This window comes from Bos mutus, chromosome X (genome assembly GCF_027580195.1).
Source record: "Bos mutus isolate GX-2022 chromosome X, NWIPB_WYAK_1.1, whole genome shotgun sequence".
NCBI lineage: Eukaryota > Metazoa > Chordata > Mammalia > Artiodactyla > Bovidae > Bos > Bos mutus.
The window spans coordinates 90,594,686-90,611,338 of record NC_091646.1 but is presented as its reverse complement, the minus strand read 5'-3'; the positions used below and the strand labels follow the sequence as shown (position 1 = coordinate 90,611,338).

Here is a 16,653-nt window from a genome sequence, read left to right as displayed (position 1 = left end):
ATTGATGCTTTTGAAGTGTGGTGTTGGAGAAGACTCTTGAGAGTCCCTTGGACTGCAAGGAGATCCAACCAGTCCATTCTGAAGGAGATCAGCCCTGGGTGTTCTTTGGAGGGAATGATGCTAAAGCTGAAGCTCCAGTACTTTGGCCACCTCGTGCGAAGAGTTGACTCACTGGAAAAGACTCTGATGCTGGGAGGGATTGGGGGCAGGAGGAGAAGGGGACGACAGAGGATGAGATGGCTGGATGGCATCACTGACTCGATGGACGTGAGTCTGAGTGAACTCCAGGAGTTGGTGACGGACAGGGAGGCCTGGCGTGCTGTGATTCATGGGTTCAGAAAGAGTCGGACACGACTGAGCGACTGAACTGAACTGAACTGAATGGGTATATAACTCCTTGCTAAAAACTAGCAAGGAGGCACTCTTTCTGTCCCCTTTTGATGTCTGTGTCAGCTTTCTCTATCTCTTTTATACTTCAATAAAACTTTATTATACAAAAAGCTCTGAGCGATCAAGCCTTGTCTCTGGCCCTGGATTGAATTCCTCTCCTCCAGAGGCCACGAATCCTGGTGTCATTCATGGCTCATAGCAGCAAACTTTCATCTGTGTACATATAACTGATTCACTGTGCTGCATAGCAGAAACTAATACAACACTGTAAAACAACAATACTCCAAGAAAAAATAATTTAAAAAAAGACACAGAGTGGCAGACTGGGTAAGAAAACAAGAGCCTACAATATGTTGCCTACAAGAGACCCATTTTAGGGCAAAGGGCACACATAGATTGAAAGTGAGGCGATGAAAAAGGCTATCTCACGAAAATGGAAATGACAAGAAAGTAGGGGTAACAATACTCATATCAGACAAAACAGACTTTTAAAAAAGGCCATAAAGAAGGATAAAGAAGAACACTATACAATGATAAAAGATGAGTACAAGAAGAGAATGCTATACTCATTAACATATACGCACTGAGTATTGGTTGTTGCTGTTGTTCAGTCGCTCAGTCGTGTGCTCAGTCGTGTCCGACTCTTTTTGACCCCATGGACTGCAGCATGCCAGGCTTCTCTGTCCTTCACTATCTCCCAGAGTTTGCTCAAACTCATGTCCATTGAGTCGGTAATGCCACACAACCATCTCATCCTCTGTCACCACTCTCTCTTCGTGCCCTCAGTCTTTACCAGAACTCAATATAGGAACACCTAAATACATAAAACTTACTAATAGACATAAAGGGAGAAATTGACAGGAACACAATAATACTAAGAAACATTAACACCCCACTGACATCATTGACAGATCTTTCAGACCAAAACAAAACAAAACGGTAAGGCAACAGAGATCCTAAATTCCACAATAAAATAGAGAGACATAATTGATATTTTCAGGACATTACAGCCTCAAAATACCAGAATACGATTCTTCATAAGAACACCAAATGGCGGATGATGCTGGTGCTTTGAGAAGGCCTAGAGGCCCCAGGGGCCCTGGAATGGGAGGCCCTGGTGGCTTCCAAGGTGGCTTCAGCAGGGGGGTCCTGGGCTTGGGTCACAGCCGGGATCAGGGATAGGGCAGAGACCACAGAGCTCACGGAGGCAAGGCCAAGGACAAGGTGTGGCTCCCGGTTACCAAGCTGGGCTGCCTGGTCAAGGACATGAAGATCAAGTCCCTGGAGGAAATTTCTCTCTTCTCTCTGCCCATCAAAGAATATGACATCATTGACTTTTTCCTGGGAGCGTCCCTCAAGGACGAGGTTTTAAAGATTGCTGCTGCTGCTAAGTCGCTTCAGTCGTGTCCGACTCTGTGCGACCCCATAGACGGCAGCCCACCAGGCTCCCCCGTCCCTGGGATTCTCCAGGCAAGAACACTGGAGTGGGTTGCCATTTCCTTCTCCAATGCATGAAAGTGAAAAGTGAAAGTGGAGTCGCTCAGTCGTGTCTGACTCTTAGCAACCCCATGGACTGCAGCCCACCAGGCTCCTCCGTCCATGGGATTTTCCAGGCAAGAGTACTGGAGTGGGGTGCCATTGCCTTCTCCAGATTAAGCCCATGCAAAAACAGACCATGCTGGTCAGCAGACCAGGTTCAAGGCATTTGTTGCCATCAGGGATTACAACGGACATGTCGGTTCGGATGTCAAGTGCTCTAAGGCAGTAGCCACTGCCATCCTTGGGACCATCATCCTGGCCAAGCTATCATCCCCATGTGACGAGCGTACTAGGAAAATAAGATTGGCAAGTCCCACACCGTCCATTGCAAGGTGACTGGACGGTGTGGCTCTGTGCTGGTGTGCCTCATCCCTGCTCCCAGGGGTACTGGCATCATCTCAGCCCCTGTGCCCAAGAAGCTCCTGATGATGGCTGGCACTGATGATTGTTACACCTCTGCCAGGGGCTGCACCACCACCCTGGAATTTTCGCCAAGGCTACTTTTGATGCCATTTCCAAGACCTACAGTTATCTCACCCCTGATCTCTGGAAAGAGACAGTGTTCACCAAGTCTCCGTATCAGGAATTCACTGACCATTTTGTAAAGACCCACACCAGAGTCTCTATGCAGAGGACCCAGGCTCTAGCTGTAGCCACCACATAATTTTATATGAGAAAAATAAAGTGAATGAAGCCAGAAAAAAACAAAAATACCAGAATACACATTCTTTACAATTACACATGGAACATTCTTTAGAATAGTAGGACACAAAACAAGCATCAACAAATTTAAGAGAATAGAAATTATTTCAGGGATCTTTTCTGATCACAGTGGTATTGTTAGGGGAAGCACACTGATTGAAACCACCCACCCTGGCCAGGCACCATAGTAACCACTTGCATGAGTTGTTTTATGACAGGAGATCCTGATAAGGAATACAGAACTAATAAGCCACCACCAACCGGAAGAGTTCGGGAAAGGTCTAAAGGAGACACCGCGTGTCCGTCCACTTTCCAGAATCCATCTCGCTAGCATCCATCTTGGCTGAGAGATGCATGCGCCACCAGGAAAGACTCTGAATTAGAATGATTGGTCAAAGACCACCCGGAAACTAATCCCATCACCATAAAACCCGACATTGCAAGCCACGCAGCAGAACTGTTCTCCTGGGTTCCCTTACCCTACTGCTCTCCACCCCGGTGCCCTTTCCCAATAAATCTCTTGCTTTGTCAGCACGTGTCTTCTCGGACAATTCTTTTCCGAATGTTAGACAAGAGCCTGCTTTTGGGGCCCTGTAGGGGGGCCTCCCCCTTCCTACAACAGTATGAAAGTAGAAATCAACCATAGAAAGAAGGAAAAAATGATTACATTGAGACTAAATAACATGCTCTAAAAAAACAATGGGTCAACAATGAAATCATAGAGAAAATTTAATTATATCTTGAAACAAATGACAATGAAAACAGAATCATACAAAATCCATGGGATGCAGCAAAAGCAGTCTTAAGAGGGAGGTTCACAGCAATATAGGCCTTCCTCAAAGAACAAGAAAAATCTCAGATAAACTCCCTACTTACAACCTAAAAGAATTGGAAAAAAAGAACAAACAAAACCTAAAGTCAGCAGAAGGAAGAAAATAATAAAGAGCAGAGAGAAAATAAATAAAATAGAAATTACAAAAATAATAGAAAAAGAACATCAATAAAACTAACAGCTATTTTTTGAAAGGGTAAGCAAAACTGACAAATCTCTGGCCAGGCTCACCAAGTAGAAAAGAGGAACCAAATAAACAAAATAAGAAATAAAAGAGGAGAAATAACAACAGATACTGCAGACATTTTAAAAAAATAGAATACAATGAACAATTATATGCCAACAAATTCAACAACCTAGAGAAATGGACAAGTTTCTAGAAACTGACAGCCCACCAAAAATGAATCAAGAAGAATTAGATAAATTTGAACAGATCCCTAGACGTGAAATAGAATTTGTATTAATTAAAAAAAAAAAAAAACACCTCCCTGCAAACAAAGTCCAGGACCAGATAGATGGCTTCATCAGGGAATTCTACCAAACACAGGAGGAACTTATACTGATTCTTCTCAAATTCTTCCAAAAGACTGAAGAGGAGAGAGTACTCCCAGTTATTCTATGAAGCCACCATCACCCTGATACCAAAACTAGACAGACACTACCAAAAAAGAAAACTACAGGGCAATATCTTTGATAAATATAGATGCAAAAGTTCTCAGCAAAATATTAGCAAATCAAATCCAACAATATACAGAAAAGATCATACACCATGATCAAGTTGGATTCATCCCAGGGTCAAAAGGATGTTTCAACACATGTAACCCAATCTTGTCAAACACCATATCAACAGAAGGAAAGACAAAAACCACATGACCATCTCAATGAGGCAGAAAAAGCATTTGATAAAATTCAACACCCATTCATGAGAAAAAGTCTCATTAAAGTGGGAATAGAGGGAATATATTTCAACATAATAAAAGCTGTTTATGACAAACCTACAGCCAACATAATACTCAACAGTTAAAAGCTAAAGGCCTTACTGCTAAATTCTGGAACAAGACAAGGATGTCCACTCTCATCTCTCCTATTCAACATAGTATCGGAAGTCCTAGACACAGTATCAGATAAGAAAAAGAAATAAAAGTTGTCTAAATTGAAAGGGAAGAGTAAAATTGTCATTATATGCAGATAACTTTCAGCTTAAAGATTTAAACATAAGACACGACACCATAAAACTCATATAAGAGCACATGGGTAAAACATTCCCTGACATAAATTGTAGTGATGTTTTCTTAGGTCAGTCTCCTCCCAAGATAATAGAAATAAAAGCAAAAATAAACAAATGGGACCTACATAAACTCATCAGCTTTTGCACAGCAAAGGAAACCATAAGAAAAACAAAAAGGCAACCGACAGACTAGGAGAAAATATTTGCAAACAATTCGAGCAACATGGGCTTAATTTTCAAAATATACAAATAGCTCATACAACTTAATAACAAAAAAACAAACATCTCAAACAAAAAATGGGCAGAAGGCTCGTTCTTTCTCCAGAGAAGACATACAGATGGCCTATAAGCATATGAAAAGATGTTCACCATCTTTTTTATTAGATGTTAATCAACACTTCTAATTAGAAGTGCAAATGAGAGAAATGCAAATCAAAACTACGAGGTATCACCTCACACTGGTCAGAATGGCCATCATTAAACAGTCTAGAAATAATAAATGCTGGAGAGGGTTTGAAGAAAGGGGAACCCTCCTACACCGTTGGTGGGAATATAAATTGGTGCAGGCACTATGGAAAACACAGAGGTTCCCTAAAAAACTAGAAACAGAGTTACCATATGATCCAGCAACCCCACTCCTGCACAAATATCTGGAGAAAACTAATTTGAAAAGATTCATGTACCCCAATGTTCATTACAGCACTATTTACAAAAGCCAAGACACGAAAACAACCAGAATGTCCATCGACAGATGAACAGATAAAGATACGGTTCATATATACAATGGAATATTACTCAGCATATAAAAGAATGAAATAAAGCCATTTGCAGCAACAGGCATGGACCTAGAGATCAAACTAAGGAAGTTAGAGAAAGACAAATACCACATATCACTTATATGTGGACTCTCAAAAATGATACACGTGGACTTATTTACAAAACCTACCCACAGTCATCGAAAACAAACTTTATGGTTACCAAAGAGGGGATGAGGAAATAGGGATAAATTAGAAATTTTGGGATTAATATATATGCACCATTATATATAAAATAAACAACAAGGTCCTACTATATAGCACAGGGAACTATATATAGTGTCTTATAATGAATTATAACGGAAAAGAATCTGAAAAAGAAATACATATATACATATATGTAACAGAATCACTTTGCTATATACCAAAAAGAAGTGTTAGTTGCTCAGTCGTGTCTGACTCTTTGCGACCCCATGAACTACAGCCTATCAGGCTCCTCTGTCCATAGAATTCTCCAAGCAAGAATACTGGCGCGAGTTCCCATTTCCTTCTCCAGGGGATCTTCGCAACCCAGGGATTAAACCCTGGGTCTCCTGCATTGCAGGCAGAGCGTTTACTGTCTGAGCCACCAGGGAAGACTATACCAGAAACTAACAACACTATAAATCAACTATACTTCTATTTGTATTTTTTTTTTTAATATTTTAACTGAAAAAAATTTTTACCATGCTGCACAGCATGTGGGATCTTAGTTCCCCAACCAGGGATCGAACACATGCCTCCTACATTGGAAACAGGGAATCTTAACCACCGGACCACCAGAGAAGTGCTTACTTCCATTTAAACGACAACAAAGAAGGATCTAAAGAAGAAAAAACAAAGTTGGCAAACCACTGTCGTGCTGTGTGCCAAGTCCTGTCCAATTCTTTTTGATCCTGTGGACCGTAGCCTGCCAGGCTCCTCTGTCCATGGGATGTTGGTCTCCTTTAAAATAAAAATAAGTGAAACCTGGGAATCTGAGAACAGCTCATCCAGGACATCTCAGTAAACGCTGAATCCCAACTGCAGTGAGTTAGTGGGGCTGCTTGTGTTCAGTGGAACAGCTGATTCAGAATCTTGCAAACCCAGGTGGTGCTTGTGGTAAAGAACCCACCTGACAAATAAGGTTTAATCCCTGGGACAGGAAGATCCCCTGGAGGAGGGCATGGCAACCCACGCCGGTATTCTTGCCTGGGAAATCCCATGGACAGAGGAACCTCGTGGCTATAGTCCATAGGGTGGCAAAAGAGTTGGATAAGACTGAGCAACTTTAAAAAAAAAAAAAAAAAAGAGGACTTGATACATCAAAGGATCCTAGGCCATTAAAATCCTAGATTGACACGGTTTGTTTGCTGATTCACAAGCCTAGGGAGGATTCTCTGCGTGTGTACTTTGTGGATTTGGGGAGAGAGTCCCCCTACAGAGGCCCATTGGCAACCTTTTCCAGGACCGGTGATCACAATTTACCCATCTCACTTGGCAAAGGACCCCCTGGTTCTACTTGTCCAGGTGGGGTTGCCCCCCTGCTCCACATACACATGCAGCCTCCCCTCTTCCTGCTTCATATCAGGGTCTGGGCACACTGACCCTGCTGCAGCAGAAGAGAGCCCCTCCTGACTTCCCATCTGCATTTTCCTGGGCTGTGGCCCCCATGTCCCACCCTCCAATCACGTGTACATGTTATCAAGAGAGTAAGTAAAAATGAAAGCATGCGGGGTTGTATTTTCGAACTGACTCCTTTGTTACCCCATGTCCTCCCACCTTTCAGTATTTTTCCTTTGTCCCTAGCTCTTCCACCCTTTCACTGTGGCAGCAACCAGACCAGTCTTATTGTCCGCTTTATGGATGTATCGATATTAGCAGAGAACAGAAAAAGAAGCAGATTCTGGTGTCTGAGTTGTAAAGGCCTAGCCCCTGAGAGGAAACAAAATAACTCCAGTGAACCCTCTCTGTTTGAGGTGGTGACTGACGAGTCCAAGCTCCCCCAGACCACACACAGTTTCCCTGGGCTGGGGTCAGGGAGGAGGGGGGGTAGATGCCAGAAGACCTGCTCACGGCCCAACATTCAGAGAGAGCTGCACCCAGAGAGGCCCACAGAGGACAGGAAGACGCAGATGTAATTGTACATGTGCTTCCGTTCCCAGTCACCAAAAGGCAAAAACTGCAAGTGCTCATCAACAGCTAAATGGATTCACAAAATGTGGTCTATCTGCACAACAGGATATTATTTGGCCATAAAAAGGAATTAAGTACTAAATACCTGCTATAACGTAGATGAACTTTGGAAATATCATGCTGAGTCAAAGAAGCCAGACGCTAAGACCGTACATTGTATGATTCCATCTACACGAAATGCCCAGCACTGGCAAATTCACAGATTAGATTAGTAGTTGCCCCAGTAGGGGCTGGGAAGGGATAGGGAGTGACTGCTAACGGGTGAGGGTTTCCTTTTGGGGTGATGAAAATGTTTGGAACTAGACAATGTTGATAGTTGCACAACACTGTGAATGTATTAAATGCTACTGAATTGTATACTTTAAAAATTGTTGGGAATTCCCTGGCAGTCCAGTGGTTAAGACTGCACATTCACTGCTGAGGGCCAGGGTTCAATCCCTAGTTGGGGAACTAAGATCCTGCAGCCATAGAGAGTGGGCAAAAAAAAAAAAAAAAAAAACACCACCCAAATTGTTAAAATGGTGACTTTTATGTTATGTGTATTTTAACACACACACACACTACATAGGCTTCGCCTCCACTCCACCCCCTTGTGGTTACAAGGAGCTCTTACACACACCCCTACTCCCATTGCTGGGTATGCACTGGTTCCTTGCACAACCTCCTGTACCCTCTTTGTTTGGCTGACCCTTTCTGCCATCTATCCTCCCCCTCCCCTCTATTAAATCGACAAATAAGTATCGATTTAAATTGAGCCCTGCACTAAGCCACAAAGGAATTCCACATCACCATGGACCAGGGCTATCCCAGGGTTCACTCGTGGGGACAGACAACTGTTGTGTTAGGCAGATCGATTTTCTCACCTACATCCTTTGCTTCTGCCTCCTCACCCCGACCCTTTCTACCCAGACATGGGAGGGGGGCTCAGAGCCCCCTCGCATGCCTCAGGCCCAGGGATGAAAGACAAAATCTCTTGCGACCTTTCGTTGAGCAATGCCCATCACCCTGCAAAAGGGCCACACGGCAGGATGGGCTCCTCTGCGGGTGCATGACCTGACCTCCAAATGGGGGCTCTGCGGACGCCATCAGACCCTACCACCTAGCCCAGGGCAGTGCCACCAACACAGGCCCTCCAGGACCGGAGCCGGAAGAGCAGCCGCCTAGGAGGCCGGGAGCCTTGCTCTCTCGTTGGTGGTCCAGTCCGTCACAGATCTCTTACAGACCAGCCCCTCCCCGTCCCAGACACCTCAAATCAAGGAGTGTCCTGTGAGTGAAATGAGCCTGAGGGGTGACAAAGCCCCCTGGTGGCAGGGAGGGCCACGGCAGGGATCACAGCATTTTGCCCGTCACGGAACCCGCCTATTCTCTAAAGCTCCTGTCGTATCGCGAGCGGCCATTCAAAGCCAAGCGGAGTCTGCGCGAGGCCCTGCCCACTTTACCAGCTTTCCGTGGGAGCCGACGTTTCCCATGGAGCACGATTCGTGATTGGTTGCGTAAAGCATCTAAGAAGGCGGAGCTGAGCCAGCAGGGGCTAGACGGCCGCCGCCGTCGCCTTGGCAACCGGGCCCAGTCGCCTGGCCTCCCCAGCTCTGAGACGGGCCTATGGTGCCCTCTAGCGGCCGCGTGCTGACACGGCAGGGGACCGGGACCGGGTGGGCGCAAGGAGGCCCTTCGCGCGTGGTAGGCTGGGAAATGGGGAACCGAGGCGGACGGAGAGGGGAACAACCCGTTCAAGGTCACAGAGAGACACAAATCCAAGGCTTCCGGAGTCGGCCCTTTGGTATTCTGCTGCCGCTTTTGTCAACTCAAAGCAACAACAAAAACCCCTCACAGGCTGGTACCTACACAGAGCTTAAGCGGCAGAGCCCCTCATTAGCAGAGGACTCTTGGAGGGGGTAGGGGTGGGGGTTGGGGGCGCGGCCAGAAATGGATCCACCTGGTCCTATGTGTTGGTACCATTTGCAGGAATGAACTGCAAATTAGTTAAGATCTGTATTGAATCGTAATAGGTAAAGATGGCTCTCTCCTCACCCTGACTCTGTCACACTTCCCCTCGGGTCCTGAAGCATTAGAAGCTGCCTGAGAGCAAGTTGAGTTGGGGGTACATTTTACTGTGGCCTTAATGGGAACTGTTTACATAGATAGTTATTACTGGCCATCCTGGGGTAGGAATGACTTCCAGGAATAATCCCACTGCCCACCTGCCATCATGACACTGAGCACTAGAGCAGCTGGGATGTGGGAAGAGGAGGAGGAGAAACAGGGTTTGAAATGTACAGAGCCGGAAGCTGGTATTTGGAAAATTCTTCCAATCATCAAATGCCTAAATTTATGAGCAGCTCAAAACGGAAGTTTTTCCTGTTGCGAGTTATCATCAATAATGCAGTGAATACAATTGCAAACTCCCTCTATAAAATATTTTCAAATATGTCCATATGTAACCAACAGAAACAATTCTGGCATGGAGAAGTAAATTGTAACAAATTTTTTTTCAGATCATACCAAAAGAGAAAGAGAGAAAATTTGAATAGAGGCAATATATGGGTTTGGAGATTAATAATATACTTAATGAGAAGAAGTGATGTATATGAACACACTGGAGGAAAATTAAGTTTCTTGCCGACTTGATCAAAATACTGACACTGACAAAAATAACACAAATCTCATAATAGATCTTTACAAGACACTGACATCAAGTTGACTGAGTATTGTCATTTCAGAGTAAGATGGGTCTCTGAATATGAGACCCTGATTTGCCCAGAAAATGTACAGCTTTTATAGGAAAGAAACTTGACAGAGGTTTCCCGAAATTTGACAGTGGTCCTAAAAATGTACACAGCATTAATAACAAATTGCAAAGCTGAAACTTCTAAACTATCAATGAAAAACAAATTTCCATCTACCAAACTAAAAGAAAATCAGCATGAATTATTTTTCTATCCTCTTGCTAGAAAATGATATTACAAGATTGTTGTCATATGAAAAGGCAGGCAAAGCATCTGCAGCCAAAAATTGTAGGGGGGAAAAATGTGTTATAGGAGTTTGTCAGGCAGTTAACAAAACTTTATGTCAGTTTTCTGAATTATGTGAGATTTGAAGTATTTCTCAGCTTTTAAAATGTTATGTATTGTGTATTCTTTCTGATTCTAAAGAACATTCCTTTCCTAACTAATTCTGTATTCCTAATTTTCTGTTCTTTTTTAATCCCCCCCACCAAGTTATATAATCTTCAATAACTCACAAAACCTGGAGCTGCCTCAAATGAACACCCACACAACACCATTCATCACATACTTGAGAATCAGGAACTATAGGCTCATTAAGTAAAGAGAGGCACATGAGCTGTTTTCTAGACACATTTGTGTGCTTTGAAGTAGCTCTCTTATCAGTAAAAAGGTGCTGGTGAACATTAAGTCCAACAGCTGACTTTGACTCTAGAAAATTCAGGGAATCACAAAATCACAGACTTACTAAAAGCTTGATCAAGTGAGAATGACTTTCACTCATTAAGCTACTTTTAGCTGTTGGTTCCCCCAGAGCCTTCCATTCCTTTAGTGTCATCCCCCAAAGAAACTGCAGAGGACAGCTTGGGGCCATTCTGTCACCATTCCCTCAGACAGAAGGGGTAAGTTTTCTTCCTCCTTAGTCTTTTGGGTATTTTAGGATTGTCATCATCTGTTATGCAAAACAAAACAAAACATTGTTTTACCTTAATGTTTCATGAGGTAAACTTCTTTCATCTTGTCCTATTGACATCTGTAGAAAGAGGATTTTTTTTTTTTTTTGAAAGTCTGTTGCTCAGAACTAAGCCACTACAACTTACAGAAAGGTGCCTTATCCATTCGAATGTACAACAATGTATCCTCTTTGGTGGAGAGCTTCTAGTCCCACTGTTGGTTTTTTCCTGTCAGGCTGTACTAGAAGAAACATAAGAGGCACAAGGGTATGCCAGATGGTGAAAAATAGGTTTAAGGCACCAAAATAGGGTTGTTTTTATTAAAAACTAGGCTAGCATGGAATGCCAGAAGGTGTGAAACCCAGCTCTGAATAACAATCTCCTGTGTGAACCTCCCACCAGGTGAAGCTGGGTGGGCCTGCCAGCCTTCCTGGGGCGGAGGGGCGAAGGGGGGCGGGCAGGGAGTTGTTTTTGCAGGGCTGGCTGCAAAAGATTCTGGAGGCCCATGGGGGAGCCAGTGGCTCTCCACCCCTTCCTTTCCCTATGCCCCACCATCAGTACACTGAAATCCTCAGCCTGGTGCTGATTCATCCATATCTCCTTCATACTGGGGTCTGAGGTCCAAGAACAATTACGGCTGGAAACATGACCTCCAAGAAAGCCTAGGTTTCTTCAGCATTATTTTATATAATTTTCTTTCTTTATTTTTGACTGTGCTGGGTCTTTGTTGCCACGCGGGCTTCTCATTGCAGTGGCTTCTTCTGCTGTGGAGCACGGGCTTTAGCATATTGGGGCTCAATAGTTGCAGCTCCCGCGCTCTAGAGCACAGGCTCAGTAGTTGCGGCGCATGGGTTTTGTTGCTCCGCAGCATGTGGGATCTTCCTGGATCAGGGATCAAACCAGTGCTTCCTGCATTAGGCAGGAGGATTCTTTACCACTGAGCCACCAGGGAAGACTTCTTCAGCGTTATTGAAGGGAACGGCCATGTCCAAAAGTTTTCCCCTAACCCTTAGGGTTACCGAACCAAACTTGGATCCACTCTCTGGCACAGTAAAGCCCATCTACTGACACCCGGTTGTAGGGAAAGAAAGCGCACCATCTGTCTCAGGGCTTCCAGCGAGGAGCCTAGGCAGTACTTAAGGGTCAAAAGACCCAACTCTCTGACGGCTTTCAGAGGAAGGTTTTTAAAGATGAGAGAGAGGGTTGCTGGGTATGTGATCAGCTGGTGGACATTCTTCTGATGGATTGGTGATGAGATAATCAAAAGTCAACATCATCAACCACCTGGTTCCTCCTGGTCTGGGGCCTATGTGCTTGTGGCCAGCAGACAGTTAACTTCTTCCATCTGGTGGGGGTTTCGGTCTCTGCAAAACAGCTCAAACGGTTTGGCTCAGAATATTATCTCTAGCCTTTGAGGAGGAACTAAAGGTCCCTGACTTTGTTTAAGGGCTAAACTATCAGTATTTTGTCCTGCTTGACTGTTGTCTTTCTGCATTTTCTCACAACTCTGATTACATTCTTTGGAACCCAGGGAAGGGCTAGAAGGCTAAAGTTTTCCTACAGACAAGAGGCAGGTGGAGGACATGGGTCAGGGGAGGTGTCTGTCCTGGGAAGGCCCCCATAGGGTCCTGCTTGGTTACTTTACCAAACAGTGTCCCTCAAACTCTCCAACTTTAAGGAAGCCAGCATCCGAGAGGGTTAGGCTCCTCATCAAAAAAGTCCTTTGTCATACTGAGTCAGTGAGCTTTTGCTACAAACCAACCAACCAACCACAAAGCTTGGTGCCTTAAGGCAGTGGTCCTTAGCCTTTATGGTATGAGGGATGGGTTTCATGTAAAATAATTTTTTCATGGACCAGGGGGTGGAGAGGTGGTTTCAGGATGATTCAAGTGCATTACATTTATTGTGCACTTTATTTCTATTATTATTACATCAGCTCCACCTCAGATCATCTGGCATGAGATCCCAGAGGTTGGGGACCCCTACCTTAAAGTACCAACTCTGGATTTAGCAGACTGGCAATCTGGGCTAAGTCCCACTGATGCACTTGGCTCATGCCCACGTCTGTGACATCAACTGCCAGGTTGGCTGGGGACAGGCTGGTCTGAGATAGCCTCAGCTAGTTAGATTGTATTTCTTCCGTGCGGTCTCACATCTCCCAAGGCTAGCCTGGGTTTGTTCACAGGGAGGTAGCTGAGTTGCAAAAGAGTAAGCTGAAACAGCAAAAAAATGCTCACAGCCTTTTGAGATAGGCCTGGACCAGGAATAACACTTTGTATTCAATTGGTCAGAGCAAGTCCCAAGGCCAGCTCAGGTTCAAGGGCTGCAGTTCTTGATAGGAGCAGCTACTCTGCATTGAACAGGGATGCAAGTACAAAGAAGATAATAATGGCAGCCATTTTTTTCTTTTTCTAAAATTTTTTTAATTGAGGTAACATTCTTTTGTATAAGTTTCATGTGTACAACATTATATTTCTATTTCAGCTTGCAGGATCTTAGTTGCCCTATCAGGGATTGAACCTGGGCCCTTGACAGTGAAAGCGAGGAGTCGTAACCACTGGACCACCAGGGAATTCCCGTATTTCTACTTCTTTATACACTAGAACATGCTCACCACCAAAAATTTAGTTTTCATCCATCAACATACAGTTGATCCCCTGTACCCAACTTGTCCCCCTTCCTCTGGTAATATTGGGGGACTGAGGGAACAAAAAGTGCCCATGAAACTGAGAAGTCATCTTGAGACCAAAAGATTAGGCAAGCAGCTCCATATAATCAAGTTGGCAGCTGCACTTTGCACCAGTGAGGGGCATTGGGACAATTTTATAGTTAATCTAGGGTAGGGGTACAGATACTTGAAAACAGGCCGTGCATTCCTAAATTAAGATTTACGAATGGGTAAGCTAGTCATGCAGAGAAGGCAATGGCACCCCACTCTTGCCTGGAAAATCCCATGGACAGAGGAGCCTGGTAGGCTGCAGTCCATGGGGTCGCTAAGAGTCAGACACGACTGAGCAACTTCACTTTCACTTTTCACTTTCATGCATTGGAGAAGGAAATGGCAACCCACTCCAGTGTTCTTGCCTGGACGGGGGAGCCTGGTGGGCTGCCGTCTGTGGGGTCGCACAGAGTCGGACACAACTGAAGCAATTTAGCAGCAGCAGCAGCAGCAAGCTAGTCATGTGGGCACTGGGAATATGTCACAAAGGGTTTTCATCATTGTTTGGGGACTAAGAAAGCATAGAGCCTACCAGATCCTGATGACTATGAAACAACCTCTATTAACTACAAAACCCTTGACGACAGATAAGTGATTCACTACATAGTACAGACTGGGTAGGGTCAGTGAAAAGATGGGAGAAATTGCAAGAGCCCAAGATGGCGTCAGTTATGCTACCAGCCATACAGATAGCCACTACTCTGCACTCTGTATCTATATATTTGTTTTTTGTTTCATTTGGTTTGTTCATTTATTTTTTTTAATATTCCATATATGAGTGAAATCATACAATATTTGTCTTTCTTCTGACATTTCACTTAGCATAATACCCTCAAGATCCATCCATGTTTTTGTAAATGGCAAGATTTCATCTTTTGTATGGCTGAGATGTAATCTATTATATATAAAGAAGATGTGAGAGATATTTATCTCATATTCATGATCATATGGTTTTTCTCATCATTGATATAGTGAATTACACTGATTAATTTTTGAATATTGAACTAATCTTGCATTCCTAGGATAAAACCCACTCAGATATTATGTATTTTTCTTATTATATATTATTGAATTTGATTTGCTCAAATTTTGTTAAGAACTTTTGCATTAGTGTTTCTGAAGTACATTGGTATATAGTTTTCTTATAAAAAATTTTTGTTTGATTTTGGTATAGAGTAATGCTGACCACCTCATGAATGATTTGGAAAATAGTCTCTCCTCTTTAATTTCCTGGAAGAGTTTGTGGAGAATTGACTCATTTTGTCTTTAAATATTTATTGGAATACTCCCATGAAGCCAGTTGGGCCTGGAATTTTCTTTGTAGAAATATTTTCAATAAATTCAATATCTTTAATCAATGTAAGGCTAAACAGGTTACCTATTTCTTATTGAGCTTCAATAGTTTATGTCTTTCAAGGACTTTTTCCATTTCACCTAAGTTGTCAAATTTGTTGGCATAAATTTCATGATTTTTTCCCAACATATATTAAAAATACTATGAAGCCTTTAGAATGAAAACAATGTAATATTGGTACATGAATAGAAAAGAAACCAGTGGAATAGATTAGAGAAAGTCTAGAAAGAGACTCAAATATATTTGGCAATTTAGTATATGACAAAGTATATGGCATTTCAAATTATTGGGGTAAAGATGTACTTAAAAAATTTATTTTGGTAAAATATCCACAGCATAAAATTGACCATTTGAGCCATTTTGGGGTGTACAGTTCAGTGGCATTAAATACATTCATATTGTGGAACTTCCCTGGTGACTCAGATGGTAAAGAATCTGCCTGCAATGCAGGAGATCTGGGTTCAATCCCTGGGTCTGGAAGACCCCCTGGAAAAGGGAATGGCAGCTCACTCCAATATTCTTGCCTGGGAAATCCCATGGACAGAGGAACCTGGTATGCTACAGTCCATGGGGGTCAGAGAGAGTCAGACACGACTGAGCGACTAATACTTTCACTTTCAGAGAACTAAACTCTTACATGCTGAATGGTGTGGCAAAAAAAAAAAAAAATACATTCATGTTGTACAACCATCACCACATCCATTTTCAGCCCTGTTTCTTAATAGACTTTTTTTTTAATGCTACCATTTATTCATTTAGTATTTTAGTTATTACAAGACCATTTCTTTTTACTGCCTCAAAAATCCTCTGTGCTCTTCGTATTCATCCCCCTTTCCCCCAGTTCCTGGCAACCACTGACCTTTTTACTGTCTCCATGGTTGTGCCTTTTCCAGAGTGTCATATAGTTGGAATCAAACAGTATGTACCTTTTCAGATGGGCTTCGGTCACTTACTAATATACATTTAAGCTTCCTCCATGACTTTTTCTGACAGCTCACTTCTTTTCTGTATTGAATCACGTTCCATTGTTGAGATATACCAGAGTTTATCCATTCACCTATTGAAGGACATCTTGGTTGCTTCCAAATTTTGGCAAGTATGAATCAAGCAGCTATAAACATCTGTGTGCATGTTTTTGCGTGGACATAAGTTTTCAATTCCTTTGGGTAAATATCAAGAAGCACAAGTAGTGGATCATATGCTAAGTATATATTTAGTTTTCTAAGAAACCACCAAATGATTTT

At 43.2% G+C, this 16,653-nt stretch overlaps 1 pseudogene; it reads left to right on the top strand.

Moving 5' to 3' along the window:
- Positions 1-1,440: 1,440 nt before the first annotated feature.
- Positions 1,441-2,593, top strand: LOC102268769 (small ribosomal subunit protein uS5-like; annotated as a pseudogene).
- The last annotated feature ends 14,060 nt before the right edge of the window (positions 2,594-16,653 follow it).